Source organism: Diabrotica virgifera, chromosome 10 (genome assembly GCF_917563875.1).
Source record: "Diabrotica virgifera virgifera chromosome 10, PGI_DIABVI_V3a".
NCBI classification, from domain to species: Eukaryota; Metazoa; Arthropoda; class Insecta; order Coleoptera; family Chrysomelidae; genus Diabrotica; species Diabrotica virgifera.
In genome coordinates, this window is record NC_065452.1 from 22,925,858 (window position 1) to 22,943,141 (window position 17,284).

Consider the following 17,284-nt stretch of genomic DNA (forward strand, 5'->3'; position numbering starts at 1 on the left):
AATATTATTCTTTCTACATATTTTCCGGTCAATCTAATCTATTTTTTTCTAGGCCTGATAAGAATAGTGTGAATTTATTATTAAAATCTAATGTGTTGCATTTTTAATTTCAAAAGAACTAACATCTGTGAAATTCTGTGAATTATCTACCTCGACAAGTCGTATAGACATCTGTTTCTGGGTGCATGCTTTGTTAAATAATATACCTCCCTCTGTTTCAGCTACTTCTCAGCGCCCTGTAATCCTGTAAAAGTCTTCATAGCCTTAGTCCTTCACAGATAAAATTTTAGTTAACCGTACTGATACCGAACACTCGTGGAATACCGGTCCGACTCCGATATCAACGAGTAGATACAATACTCAAAATCAAAATAGGTACTCGCTTTGATACGATTGGTACGAAGTAATCAGAGTAATCAAAGTAATCAAAGTAACGATTTACCTCTCTGTATAGTAATCGTTACTTTCGGTATTCGTAAGTAATAAGTACTTTGTAACGAATAGTTACTTTTTCAACATCACTGCTTCTCACACGAACGTGTAGAATTGCCCTTCTTTTAGAAGATGTATTCATAGAGTGTTTGTTAAAAGGCAAAAGGAAGTATGGTGTATATCCCATTAATAGATATAGGAAACATAAAAATCAAATATTTGTCTGACACTATTGTTTTTGAAATGTTTGTGTGTATCCTACCATAAAATGACCTTCACCGATATGTTTAATGGATAAAAATTATTTCATATGTAATTTAGTATGTTACAAATCATAAAAAAACAATGGGTGATCGATATAATTTTGTCCAAACTATAATTAATTAATAATTAAAAAATGACTCGGATATTAATTTACTATCCGGCTAGATATTATTTTAGATCAGTTGGATCATTCGAAACAAAAAAGATCTTTTGTAACTTTTCTCATAAGTTGATCGTTTTCGAGTTATAGACAATTTACAACTGAAATAAGAAAGAAAAATGACCATTTTCAAGGCTAAAAAACATAAGTTAATTAAATAATATTAATTTCTTAATCATCAAGTACCTAAATTCAAGGTCAAACCCTCTTTTATCAGGTCCCGATAAGATTTTTTGCAGTGTTTTATTCCAGATTTTAATTGTTAGGATGGTTCGTTATGGAAAGACGGACTATCGGGCTGCATGAACAACTAAAAAACAATGTTCTAAGATGATATACGCCCAAAATTCTTATCAGGAACTGATAGGACAAGGTTTGAACTTGAATTTAAGTACTTCGTAATTTCAAAAATGATATTTTTTACTTATGTTTTTGAGTCTTGAAAATCGCCATTATTGAAGTGAATACTTCTTATCGCTCGGTATGGAATTTTGACGAGACTAAAATCGTATTTGGCGTAATTCAAAAATCATGACGCGAATGTTAACCTTGCTATATACCGTAATATACGTATCTATACACTTATTATTTATTTATTATTTATATTTTAAACAAATTATATCGGTATGTCATATTAAAATAATATTTTTTAAAATTGAATAAAGGACTTCTATTTTTTATTTATTATTTAGTTATATTCAAATACATAATAAATTGTTGTTTGTATATATCAACAAAACATACGTTGTTTACATTTGAGTTTGACAGATCAATCGTTTGACCGTCAAAGTTAAACTAAACTTTAAATTATTATCTAATAAAATACAGATATCATTTATAGTGAATTTAATTATCATATAAAAGAAATAAGATTGATAATTAAAAATACAATAATTATTTGAGTATAGTTTGAAAGGAATTTATTAACAATAAAATTAATGTTAAAAAGGTTATGTTTACATTTTTATATAACGGCCTTACCTTTGACAGGAATAAAACTAGTAAATGGATCCTTCCAGAATATAAAAAAATTAAAATAAATCGAATCGCAATGAATCGAATCGAATTGAATTGAATCGAATATAATCGAATATATAAGACATATTCACTTCTGTCGGCACTCCACAAGTACCACGCTCTCTTTTTTGTTATTTTGATGTTTTAAATTGTTTATAACTCGAAAACTATCAATTTAAGAGAACAAACTTTTTTTACTATTTTTACAAAAAAACTTTTTTGTTGCAAATGATACAAAAAATCTAAAATAATATCTGTCCGCGCCGAAAATATTTTAGTATATGTAGTTTACAAAAAAAAGTCATTTTTGAAGTTATACTTCTTTATTATAATTTTCATTATTCCGTGCGCATGCGCACACGCACACAGACAGTATGGCGTTTGCGTTATTTGCTAAATCTTTCAAGTTATATAAATATGTCAGACTGTCAGAGCAAAAAAGATGTGAAAAGAATATATTAGTGTTTTTAGTAAATATATTTATTATAATTTTTGTGTCTTTGGATTTGTCTTCCTCAGTAGTAAGATAAGTATTATTTATTAGTATTTAAACCAAAATATTACATCCTGAATTTTTTTCTCATTTGGATACCCCCACTACTATAGACATCCAAATACTTATTATTGTTAATTATCTGTAATTTCTCTTATAGCGATAAGTAATTTTCGTTAATGTAAATTTAAACTGAATTCTACAATGGTATTGCACAAAATTGTATTAGATCCAGCCGATATCCATTAATAATATTTTTCACAATCTATTTTATTGTAAAATGACAAAGCACGCAACTGTTACTACATCCTAACAGAAGCAGATTTTGACATTGACTTAACCTCACTCTCAGTGACATTGGAGCCTCCATAAAAGCTTAATTAGAGGAATTTTTCCTATTCTGAAAATCGTAAATAAATAAGATGTAGTGCTCAGTTTGCTTTCCTCATCAAAATTTCCAAACTCCTGTTATGTCCATCTTCTATGTGTTCGTTCTAGAATCTGTTATTAGTCTAAGAGCTAGTGAACCCTCCGACTAACGGTCGTCCTGTAAGGCTAGAAATTTTTCTAGTGATAATTCATAGCACACCAAGGCTAAAAACCATGACCTGGCAGGCCTCAGCGGTGCACGTGTATCTACCAGGTGAATAGAAAAGTGCAAATTTAGGGGGTAAAATAAACTTTCTCCTGTAAGGTTTAAATTTAAGTATGTGTTTGAGTAAGTCATTTAGAAGAAATGTGTACAATGACAGACGATTCTGAAGAGCATAAGACCTTGCCAGGCGAGGGGAAAGATTAGCGATGTTTCCTAAAATTATTCTTTTTGCATCGAACAAATTTTTTTTAGGTTTTTTGATACATTCCAAACAGAAAACGTCTTTAGTGATTTTTCTCTTAAGTTAATAGTTTTTGTTATAGAAGCGATTGAAAATTTTGAAAATTGCGAAATCGGCCATTTTTAACCCTAAATCGGACATTTATCTAAATATTTCAATGTTGCCAAGGTACGTAGATATTCTTTAAACATTGATTGATGAAATCCCGAAGAGTTATTTGCAATAAAATATCGAAAACCCCTTTGTTTTTTTAATTGCTAATCAAGCGGGCGCGTCACTGTAGTATAAGTGAGGACGTTTGAGTTTGCATAAATTCAATATCTCGAGAATGGGCAAATTTCAAGAGAAATCCTCAGATAGGTCGATTTTTATTTTTGAATTAGGACTTTTTGGCATATATATAATACTAATGACGTCATCCATCTGGGCGTGATGACGTAATCGATGATTTTTTCAAATAAGAGTAGGGGTTGTGTGATAGCTCATTTGAAAGGTTATTTAATTCTCTATTCAGTAATATAAACATTAACATAATTATTTATACAGGGTGTACAAAAAAATTTTTCTTCTATTTGTCAAATTTAATAAAAGTTAATTTAAAAAAAATTTTATTGGGAATTTAATATAAAAATTTTTTTAGCAAATTAATATTGTTCAATTTCAATTTTTAAACAAATCAAACAAATTTCACAATCAGGGCCCGGATTACGTACACTCGATACGCATCGTATCCGCCATGTTTTCCCATAAGGCGCTACAGTAAAACATGGCGGATACGATGCGTATCGAGTGTGCGTAATCCGGGCCCAGATCACAACTATTGCATAATCGACCAATCTTGTCAAAAAATCGCACATCCAATTTTTACATCTATAAGTTCTTGAACATCCTGAACAACATCTAACAATCCTATATAAATAAAATCTACACTATTAATTAAAAATAACATCACTTTATATACAGTATGTCCCTGTATTATAAGTTGTATCCATATGAAAAACTTTTTTATTATTAATTTTACGAAAAAAAAGGTATTCTTTATAAAAAGCTCTGCATGGTCCAAAACCTAAGGTTTAACCATCAAATATCAAATTTTTTGAATATTATACGAGGTATGTCAAAAATATTGAATTTCACTCAGGAGTAAAGTAGCTTTATTTTTCGTAATATTGGAAATTGCTATTATGAAAAGTTGTTTGGAATTAAAAACTATATTCTAATATGCAATTACATCCTTCTAATTTAAAAAGTTTTTTTTTTGAGAAATTATGGATAACTATCATTATTTTTTCAGTTATTTCAATTCTGATAACTCTTATATTATTAATTTTACGAAAAAAGTGATTCTTAATAAAAAGTTCTGGATGGTCTAAAACTTAAAATACAACCATTTTATATCAAATTTTATCAATTTTATACGAGGTATGTCAAAAAAGATAAATTTAAATCAAAAGTAAAGTACCTTTATAGTTCAGAATATTTCAATTAGAAGGATGTAATTACATACTGAAACATAGTTTTTAATTCTAAATAACTTTTCATAATAACAATTTTCGATATTGTGAAAAATAAACGTATTTTACTCTTGAGCGAAATTCATATTTTTTTACATACCTCGTATAAAATTGATAAAATTTGACAAAAGATGGTTGTATTTTAGATTTTAGACCATGCAGAACTTTTTATAAGGAATCACTTTTTTTCGTAAAATTAATAATAAAATAGTTATCTGAATTAAAATAACTGAAAATAATGTTAGTTATCCATAATTTTTCAAAAAAAATTTTTTCAATTAGAAGTATGTAATTGCATACCAGAATACAATTTTTAATTCCAAACAACTTTTCATAATAGCAATTTTCAATATTTTGAAAAATAAAGCTACTTTACTGATGAGTGAAATTCAAACTTTTTGACATACCTCGTATAATATTCAAAAAATTTGATATTTGATGGTTAAATCTGAGGTTTTGGACCATGCAGAGCTTTTTATAAAGAATACATTTTTTTCGTAAAATTAATAATAAAAAAGTTTTCCATATGAATACAACTTACAGGGACATACTGTATAACTAACAATTTTTAGTTCCTCGGTTTAATGTCGTGTATCTTACTAATGCCCTCAAGATCCTGCCAATGTTTTGTTAATATATTACATTCAAATCTATCCCTTTACCAACCGTCCTTTTAGCAAAGTGCATTAGAAAAAGTATGATATTGACTACTACTACTACTATATTCTTCCCTTATACCGGAAAGTAAGTATATATCTTATACTTGACATACTTTTGGTTGCCACTGCATATGAATACGTGCATGTATGTGAGTATGAGGATTGTACACCATGCGTACGTACATGTGGGTATTCATATGCATGCATAAATATATGTATTTTGATATTCTTGATCATTAACTTTTGATTTAAACCAGACCACTTAACTAACTCTGGTTTTTTGTTGTTTGTAGCATTTAATTTTACTTTAACCGGGATCTGAAGATGCTGTGAATATTGTAGACAGCGAAACCGGTCGTCAGTTGTAAAATAAATTGTTTGTGAGAACGTCTCTCTTTTCTTTACTACAATTGTATGGACTCACACATGCAACCCATTCATTATTTTTATTATTAAAACATTTATATTTTTATATATGATGAAAGATGAAAGGAAAAGGTCTTAAGAAAATACACAAAGGATATTGGTTACTTTGGGTAGGAGCGGATACAAAAGAGAGAGCAAAAGAAGGAGTCGGGATAATAATTGCACCGAATAGACTACAACACGTTATAGAAGAAACATATGTTAACCAGAGAATATTATCGGTGAAAATTAAACTGATGGACGAAGAAATATGGACAATAATAACAGCCTACGGAGTAAATGAAGATGCAAGAAAGGAAGAGAAAGATAAATTTTTTGAGGAGCTCCAAATGCAAATTGATAATGGGGAAGAAAACATAATTGTAATGGGAGATCTAAACGGTAGAGTCGGAAACAACAACAGCGGAATAGAGGAGTGCATGGGAAAAGAAGGAGAAGAAATGCTAAACAGAAATGGTGAAAGAATAATAGAAATATGTATGGAGAATAAACTAGTTATAACAAATACAAAATTTAAACATAAAGAAGTACACAAATACACGAGAGTACAAGACAGCAGAAACGAAAAATCAATCATAGATTACTTTTTGGTAAGCAGCAACAAATGGAAAAGAGTACAGGATACGAAAGTGAAAAGAGGCTCGGAGATTGGCAGTGACCACCATCTAGTAATAATGAGAATGAGAACAACAGAGGAAAAAGAAGAAAAGAGAAGAAAGGTAGTAAATGAAAAAATAAAAAGTTACAAATTAAAAGAGGAAATATATAAGAAGAAATTCCAAGAAAAATTAGATAATACTTTGAAAGGTAGGGCAAAAAATACAAATATAGAAAAAAAATGGGAATATCTAAAAACCAGCATAATCAAAGCAGCTGAGGAAACTTGCGGGAAAGCAAAAATAGCAAACACTAACATGAGGAGAACAGAATGGTGGACGGAAGAAATACGAGAGAAAATAAAGAACAAAAAAGACAAATGGAAAAGATACCTAAGCACAAAACACCCGGAAGATTACGAAGCATATAAAGAAAAAAGGAAAGAGGTTAAAATAGCGGTGAAAGCAGGAAAGGAAAGGTCATGGGAGATATTTGGACAAAAAATGACAAAAAATTATAGGGAAAACCAAAAACTCTTCTACGGCGCATTAAAACAACTCAGACAAAAGAAAGAGCACACGATGCCGAATATAAAAGACAAGAATGGAAACGTACTAACAGAAGAAAAACAAATAATGGAAAGATGGAGAGAACATTTCAAAGAGCTAACTCATGTAGACAAGGACAACATAGGGGAGATACAAGAAAGGAATGAAGAACAACAAGTGGAATCCATAACAAGAGAGGAATTAGAGAAAGCAATAGAAAGAGTAAAACTGGGCAAAGCACCAGGCAAGGATCATATCACCCCGGAAATGATAAAATTCATGGGGACAGAGGGAATGGATAGCATGAAAGAACTAATGAATGATATCATAAATAGAGCAGAATTACCAAAGGACTGGAAGAAAGACATTATATTACCAATACACAAAAAGGGAGACAAGAGAAACTGTAATAATTACCGAGGTATCACCATATCAAGTATCCCTGGGAAGGTATTAGCAAGAATACTAGAGACAAGAATAAAAACACAAATAGAAACAACTATGGAAGACACACAGTGTGGATTCAGGAAGGACAGAAGCACGCAAGACCTAATATTCACATTAAGACAAGTAAGTGAGAAGGTAATCAAGAAAAATAGAGAGATACATATGTGCTTCATTGACCTGGAAAAGGCGTTTGACAGAATCCGAAGAAAGGACGTTTGGAAGACACTAACAGAAAGGGGAGTCGACAGACACATAATAGAAGTAATAAAGGATATGTACAAAAATAATACAAATACAGTAAGAACCAATAACGAGGAATCCAGAGAATTTTCTACAAGTCAAGGCGTCAAACAGGGATGCGTGCTGAGTCCACTGCTATTCTCAGTGGTACTGGATGAAGCGATAAAGAAAGCCAAGAGAAGAATGAGAAAACTAACATTAGGATACTGGCAAATGAAACAGACTCAACTATCGGAGCTACTATTTGCAGACGACATGGTATTGATAGCAGAAAACAGAGAAGACTTACAGAACAATCTTGAAATCCTAGAAGAAGAACTATCAAACATAAATATGAAAATTAATACAGAGAAAACAAAAACAATGATAATTTCAAATACGAGGAAGACACACGCAATAGAATTAGACGGGAAACAACTAGAGCAAGTGGAATATTTTAAATACCTAGGAGTAATAATCGAATCAAATGGTAAACAAGACATGGAAATAAACGAGAGAATGGGACGAACAGGAAGCTTATTTAACACTATGAAAACAACATTTTTTGGGAAAAAAGGGATACCGGAAAAAGTAAAAACGGCAGTCGTTAAATCAGTAGTTAGACCAACAATCATGTATAGCAGCGAGACATGGACATTGACGGGGAGACAAAAATCCAGAGTCAATGCTATGGAAATGAGGTTCCTGAGGAAAATAGCAAACAGAAAAAGGACAGACAAAATACGAAACGAAACAATTAGACAAAACCTAAAACTAGAACCAATCAATGAAAAAATAGTAGAAGGACAACTTAGATGGTTCGGGCACGTGTGTAGAATGTCGAACGAGAGGCTAACAAAACGAGTGTTCGAAACGAGAGTGCAGGGGAAAAACAAAAGAGGGAGACCAAGAGTTATGTGGGTAGATGAAATCAGGAAAGAAGTCGAGAAGAAGGGATTGACATTGGAAAGTGCAAGAAACCTAGCGCAAGATCGGAAAGCATGGAGACTACAATGCCAAACTCAACTCCACCAGCCTTACACCTAAAGGTAGAAAGGCTTAGGACTAAGTAAGTAAGTATATTTTTATTATACTTCACTTCGTCTGTTTGTTACCGTGAATTGTCATTATGTTCGAGACGACATACACAGAGACCTCGTAGCGTAATTGGTATAGCATTCGGCTAGAGATCGAGAGGTCTTCGGTTCAAATCCAAACCATTCCTACTCTTTTTTTATTTTTGGAAAATGGTAAGCATTAAAATTAGTTTAGTATTTAAATAAAATTAAAATAAACTGTTTAAAGTATATTTATTGCGTTGAAGTCATATAATAGAAGTATAACTTCTTACGTGCGTAGAAAGTACACACACATTCTTTTTTTTTATTTATTAATTAATTAGAGTCTGGACAAAATTATATATTTACAACATTGAATACATTTTACAATATTGACGTGTTCACTAACATAACATTTGAGCCAGCCTATATACAGAAAACCTCTTTCTATTACCGCTTTGTATAAAGCTGGTGAAACCTCCAACACGACGTTGAAACGTTCCTTAAACTTAACTTTTGTTACTATTTTTATATCATCTTCATTTACGTTGAGATCATTGTTTTTTGTTGTGTGTTTGTATGTAATTTAATACGAATAAATTGTTCAAATTATTTGACAAGAGATTATGTAATAATGTAATGATTAATAACTGACATAACAATTTCCAAAACATCAATACAATATTTCCATAAGAACACTAATAAAATACTTAAATAAATGGTATTAAACACTTCCCCACGTTGTATTACAATAATTGTATCTTAAATTGTAAATTAAAAAATGTGTAAATTATTTCAATCTTTCCACAGGTTCTTGTAGATCGGGGAATGCTAGATGCGGATTCTTCTATTCTACCAGTTTGTTCAACTTCAATGATGTAAGGCTAAGTCCAGACAGGCGATAGTTTACGGCGCCGTAGGAGCAGTAAAATGAAGCTCGAAAATGGGTCCCACGGTGAGTGCAGTGGATGACCAGACTGAGCTGTAAAATATCGCGCAGCAACATCAAATGGGCCAATCTTCGGAGTCGTGTCGCAATCGAATGGACCTGTATTTATCTGTATGGACATGGACATCTGTATTTACAACAGTGTATTTACATCTCGCGACACACCGCACGCCGTAATTTACATCCCCGTCTGGCCATGCTTTTTATTGCAGCTACTGCCGCCTCATTTTAATGCGCTTATGCGCAAATATCGCTTGTCTGGCCGTAGCCTTAAGCCATGGTTTGTTAGAACAGTGAGCGACGCACGGCATACGCGTACAACAGAATCTGTTGTAATCGACGCACGGCAGATTTGAGTTAAGTCGGTTTGTTAGCATATTCTGTCGCTCTCAAAATAGTTTGAGATTGACGTTTGTTCTCACGGACGGTGTACGTAGAAAAATAAATTCTGACAAAAACAAGGCAATCATTTTATTACTCCTAGAGGAGGAGAAGGAAGAAAAGTTGATAACATTAAATTTTAATAAAAGAAATAAAAATGTAAACAAATATTTTTCATGTCGTTATACAGAAGGTGTATTTTAATTAACATTCGAAAGAAGATTGTTTTAGAATGAGGAAAAATTTAGAGAATATTTTAGACATTCCAGGGATTTATTTGAAACTGTATACAATAATGTATAAGGGATTATATTACTAAAAAACCCTACAACAGAAGACAACATCCGATTTCTGTAGAAGAAAAATTAAGCATAACTTTGAAGTAAGTTTTTTTATTTAGAGAAAAAATAAAAACACAGTGAGTGTTAAGTACAAAAAAGAAATCTTCTTAAAAATGTAAAGTATATTATAAAATGTATCTTCCATTTCTACATTGCTATTAATTGATTCTGGCAAAAATACAAACGAATGCACGCTCTGAGATCCTATATTGGGTTTCAAAGAATTTTCGTCACAAGAATTATTTGTTGCAATAGGAACCTTTTTTTTTCAGTTTATAATCGAATTGTCTTTATAAATCGTCTAATACAATAGTAATAGAAATATAGACGTTCGGGTCCTGTGAAGCATATGGTGTATAAGGCACTACTGAAAGGTTTATGGTACCTTTTGTTAAAGGCAACTTGCTTTTCTCTTTGAATATTTACCCAAAGTATTGACCTGAAAACAGGTCCATTTACAGAGAACTGTGTACATATTTAAAAATACGAAAATAAAATAATAAAAAATGAGATATTTCAAGCATACTTGAAAGAATTGTGCAAGACAAGACAGAATTGTGTCACGTGTTAAATAATAACGATACACTTTATTTTGTACCAACGTTGTTTTATTATAATGGCTTCAGTTTAATAAATAATAGTAATAATACCAATTCTTATAAATCCAAATTAAATAATAATAATATTAATTTAATACAAGTGAGTTTTTCATTTACTTTGTGCAATTAAAACAATGTCAAATCATGTAAACTTATTTTTGGTTGAATAAAACTAGTTTACCACCATGTTGTACCATGTGAGTTCAGCTGAACGTTTGCGTCCAAATTAAATCGCAGTTGATTCCAGCGCACGCCGTCGACGTACACTGCTGTCGGTCTTCAAAGCGCGAAACTAAGCAGAACCTAACAATCCGTTAACGCACAGAAACCATTCCTTTGATTTGGACTGACGTGCGCGGCGTTCGACTGACTGTGAGTTGTGCGTCGCTCACCGTTCTAACAAACCGTGGCTTTAGGGTTGGGGCCATTGCTCTGGTTCGGACTTGAAACTGTTCAAGACGAAGAATCGTCCGGCATACCTTCCGGATTTGGATTTTCCTTAGCTATTGTAGGGTATGAATTTGCGGTATTGAAAACATCATCACTCTGTTCACCTAGATTTCCACTGGTGATTTTACTTGTTGCTGGAATGATCCTGTGAGCGGTAGAGGTTGTAGAACCTGTTTGTTCAACATACCGTGTTGGTGTTGGACGTAACTGATCAACATGCCTCAGGATTCTTTGTTTATCCACTAATATTTCATAATGTAGTTGTCTCGTTCTTCCAGATATTATGCCAAATTTCCATTTTTTATTTCCATCATAAAATCTAGCTTGAACTCTATCTCCAGTTTGGAAAATTTTACTGTTTATTTTGGATAAAATTGTTGCTTCTGTATTTAAACTTGTTTTTATTAAATCAAATCTGTTTCTTAATGTTTGTCGAAACATAACTTCAGCAATACTATTCCCGGTACTGCTATTGGGTGTTTTCCTGTACTGCATTAGTAATCTGGCAAGTTTAAAATTTAATTCACCAGGTTCGACCATTATGGCTCCCTCATCGCCAATTCTGTTGTGTTTTTCTATGTAATTTAATACGAATAATTGTTCATAATAATATTTGATAAAAGATTATGTAATATAATGATTAATAACTGACATAACTATTTCCGAAACATCAAAACAATATAATATCCATAAGAACACTAATAAAATATTTAAACAAAATGATATTGAACATTTTTTTTTATAATTGTTAACCCGCCATTACACGCGCTATGAGGAAATCCCTCACCATATTTGTTTATAACCAATGAAATTGTGTAAACTAATACGATAACCTTAAGCACCCAGGAATACCTTTAGCATGGTTTATGAGAGGGTATGAAAAAGTTATAGAATATTTCAGGCGGCCAGTGTGCTGTGTGATAGTTGAAAGAAGAGACATCCCTCTTCAAGTGAGGGAATTCCTCACTGCGCGTGCAATCACAGTGAAATCACGTTTCTATTTTCTCAAAGAAACTTTTAGGTTTTTATTTAATATTTAGGTAGGTTTAATTAATATATTATTGTTTGGATTAGGTTAGGAACAGTGGCACACCGAGGGGGGGTTTGGGGGTTAAACTCCCACCCAGAGCATATAGAAATATATATAAAAGAGAGTAGGAAAATGTAACTTGTCCTTCACAAATAATACAAAAAACTTTCGGTGCCCAAGCAAACCCCCCCCAGAGGAAAATTCGAGGTGCGCCACTGGTTAAGAACCCATTTTTAAATTTACCTATTCTAATTGGGAAATAAGCCACAATTTAACTTAAAAAATTGATTTTATTGACGTTTCAAATTCCACCTCGGACGTCGTTATCAAAATACAAAATATTAATAGTTAGTTACATAAATGCCACAAAGAAATAACTTCAGAACAGTTTTTAATTTTAATTTGTATTTTTAGTAAAATGAATTCGCGTAAAGAACGTTAATTTCTTCAGTGGCTTGCTGAAATTGAAAATTAAGAAAACTTGCTTTTGATCTATATTATTTTTACTTTTGTTTTGTTAAATTAATAAAAAAAATTGGTTTACGAGACTTTCTATAATATGTGAGTACAACCCATTTTATATTTTTACATGTTGACATTCATTCTTCCTCGAAATAAGTCGAATTTATGTAGGTGAGGGCGACGCTCATACGCGTGCAACCACGTCACAATCGAAGACGCGTGTAACGGCGGGTTAACATACTAAATTACCTATCAAATAATTTTTTTCCATTAAACAGAGCGGTGATGCGGTGAATGTGGTCCTTTCATATCTCGATGGTCGTCCTTATTTCGGATCCTCTACTATAACAAATTCTCTATGCCTTCAACGAATATTCCCGAAAGCAACTACGACCCTTTCTATGTTTCCCAAGGAAGTCAATACTCTGATTCATAAAGGATAATAGGGAAGCCCAAATACAGGATTAGTCTTATTTTAGGAATATCACAATACTAATTGGTATGCAAATTGGCATAACATATTAATCAATATAGTATTATAGTCAATTAGTTCTGATGGTTGTTAAACCTTAAAATACATTACCGTATTAATTATTTGTCTCTATTTATCTTACGGCTTAAGTCCTTACACTGATATCTTCAAAACATTTTCTAGTGTTTGTCTTAATATTCAGTTTTGTAATTTGCAGTATACAGGTCCAAACAGATGAAACGGAATAAGTATAGCAGTTAATACATGTGTATCTGAACTACAGTTGAAATAGTCGACCAGTTTAAAAGTTCGACACGACACCATAAACATAATGACGATAAATTATTCGACATGCAGCAAATTATATTCTTCTCCTCTTGCGAAGCCAGCCGAAAGTAACCAAAATTTTCATTCGTCACATCGAGTCGCCTAGACATGTTATAACAGTATAAAGATATTTTGTTGAGCTATTGACAAGGAGGTGGGAATAAATATAATAATAGACCAATAATTATGGAATTGAATACATGAAACAAGAAAACAGAAATACTCAAAGCTGCTAAAAAACTAAAAGGGACAAGAGTGTACATAAATGAAAATTACCCCAAAGAAATACAAGATCATAGAAAGGAACTTGCTGGTATAGGAAATAACTTATATTTCAATAATCACTTTGAAATTTTATGTTTTAGGATCTCTGTTAATCCCAATCACTGCAGCAGTGGACCTATGTTTTTATTTTCATAGTGCCAGTAGATGGCGAATAAATCGTTTAGTTTTTTTATGAAAATTGTTTTACATAATATACTTCTTTTTATAATAAATGATCATGCAAATTTTCAAAACAATTGGCACAGTACTTTTTATTTTAGAAATTCCCAAAAAAAGTATGTGAATTTCGTACTTTTAAGGCCGCGTCTCACCATGAAATAATTTGATCAAACAGTTTGAGCAAACTCCGGAAGTACGTCAAAGTGACGTCACAATTGCAGTTTTTTGAAATTCTAAAAATCTGTGCTCTCACTATCAGTCTAGTTTGATCAAAATTTTTGTATTGAGTTGTCTAACTTATTTGTACTTTATTCAAAATTAAAATTTTTCATTATTATCCACAATGAACACTCAGGATGTGACGTCACTAACTGTCACTTTCAGTTTGCTCAAACCAGTTTGATCAAATTATTTGATGGTGGGACGCGGCCTTAACACTAGGATAGCCCCTTAAATGGTTAAAAACGAAAAAAGAAGAAGACAAACAACATTATGTTAGCTTGAGAAATGAGAGCAGGAAACTTACGAGAATGACAAAGAGAACTTGGATTAACAACAAAATAAAGTAGATTGAAAATGAAGGTAAAAGCAAAAATTCGAAAATGTTCTACCGAAAGTAGGAAAAGGAATATAAAGAATGTGGATGGAAGAATTACTGAAAGTGAGGAACAATTCAAACAAGTATGGACTGACTATTTTAAACATCTATTAATTGATCAGGAAGCAAACCAAGAACTAGAAGTAGTAAAAGAAGAAAATATATTAGAGGAACCAGAATAGATAATTAACAGAAGCCTTAATAGAAAGGCACCTGGTAAAGACGGTATAAACATGGAATTAATAATATACGGTGGAGAAGAATTACAGGATATACTATATTATGTAAAAATTAAAAGAAGATGGAACGAAGAGAAAATGCCCATAGATTGGGAGCATGGACAAATTATCACGATACACAGAAAAGGTTACCAACCAATATGTAAAAAGTACAGAGGCCTTACATTTCTAAATACTGCCTATAAAACTATAACGACGCTCATTCAGTGGAGATTATCAACCACAACAAAAAATATACTAGGACAATATCAATGCGGATTTTCCCAAGGCAAGTCAACAATGGATGCAGTACACACTATGAAACAAATAATGGAAAAGGCTTATGAATATAACATGGACATGGAATTACTTTTTATTGACTTCCAGCAAACCTTCGATTCGATTAATAGGAAAAATTTCAAAACTGCGTAAGGGGAACTAGGCGTACATTCTAAATTGATAAGAATGATAGTGTTAAGAAGTGATAAGAATGATAACTGCATGAAATGTTAAAAAGGTTGGTGGAGGAAGGGAAAAATGGGGTTACAAATAAACGAACAGAGATAATGAGATTACGTAAACAACTAGAACAAACAAATATCACAATAGAAGAACACACATTTGAAGAAGTAGAAAAATTCAAATATTTAGGAGTGATAATTACTAAAGGTGAAAGAGGTAGCGAAATAAAAGAAAAAAATATAGCCGCAAATGGAGCTTTCCAGGCCAATAAGAAGTTATTTAAAAACAAAATCCTTGGGAAACGCACCAAACTACAAATATATAAAACTATAATACGACTAGTATTTATTTATGTATGGCGCCGAAATGATGACAATGACTAAAAAGCAAGAGAAAGACCTAAGAATAGCCGAAAGAGAAATACTGCGGTTGATTCTGGGGCCTGTAAAAATAACTGAGAGTGATTACAGAAGAATGACAAAGTATGAAATATTATAAGAGGTAGGAGAACACTTAGTAGAAAAAATAAAACAACAAAGAGTAAAATGGTTAGGACATGTATGGAGAGCGGGGCCAAACGCAACAATATACTCTATGTTAGAGTGGAGCCTGGAGGTGAGAGAAGACGCTGTAGGACTAGATCAAAATGGCTACGAGAAGTGGAGGACGATCTTAAAAGGACCGGAATTAGCAATTGGGAAAACCAAACCGAAAATAGAAAATTATGGAGAGATATTGCTAGAAAAATATAAACAGAGAAAGGGGGATTTGTATTTGTCTACCCCGTGAAATAAACTTAAAGAGCTTCTATGAAGCGGCAAAACCCCTCAATGGGGTGTTTAGCCAATGTATATATTTACAAGGAAGTTATGTTCATAAAATAGAATTATATCGGTCCAAATAATTCTAGCCAGATCACTTATATTAAACAAATACATTTTGGTGTTAGAGCAATAAAGAAATTACACGCAAAACAAAGTAAGAAAAATTATTTATAAGATGTTGACAATTTTTAATTGTGTCCGCAAATGAAATTCAAAAGAGGTTTAATTTTAAAGACAACATTTTATCATAAATAACAATATTGTTTTCCCCCAAGTTTGAAAAAATGTGAAAATGTTGAATGATCCGTCTGTCCGTGTGTCCGTAAACACAACTCCTCGGTCATTATACCAGATAGAATGATAAATGAGGTGTCGAATGAAAGCTTATCACCGAAGGATGGTAGGTACTAAAGACGAGAAATTTTACCTAGGACTTCCAGTTTTAGAAATTCAACCGGAAGTACTGTTTTAGAGCAGCCGGAATAGTACAAGCGATATATTATTCAACGCGCCTTAGCAAGACGAGAACATATACAGGGTGGTTCACCTTATTCGCCTCGGTCTTTGTACGGAAAACCACTTGATATTTTAAAAAAATTTCTTCACAGAAATATACAGGGCCTTCAATAATACAACCTAAAAATAATGTGAATTATACAGGGTGCTCCAAAAAAGAGTGGTATGTCAAAGTTATATTTTTTCTTATGGAATGCACTATATCTGATGACATTACTGAATTGACCTTAAAAAATAAGCTATACTTTTATAAGGGTTCCCTAAACCTAAATACAGGGTGTTTTGATTTATTTCGATTTTTATGAAAATGTAAGGTTTTAGAAAAAAATAAATATCTACGAATCTAAGAATCAGTAACAAATTCATTCTTGGATCATAATAATAGACTATTTAGTATACTTAAACAGATGCTTGGCTGCAACAAAATTTTCTTACAGGGTGGTCAAAATATGAGATTGTTCTATTAATAAATTCAAGCTGTAATAACTTACTTATTTTAAATAGAACACCCTGTATCTTACTAGTCTATCGCGTAGAAAAT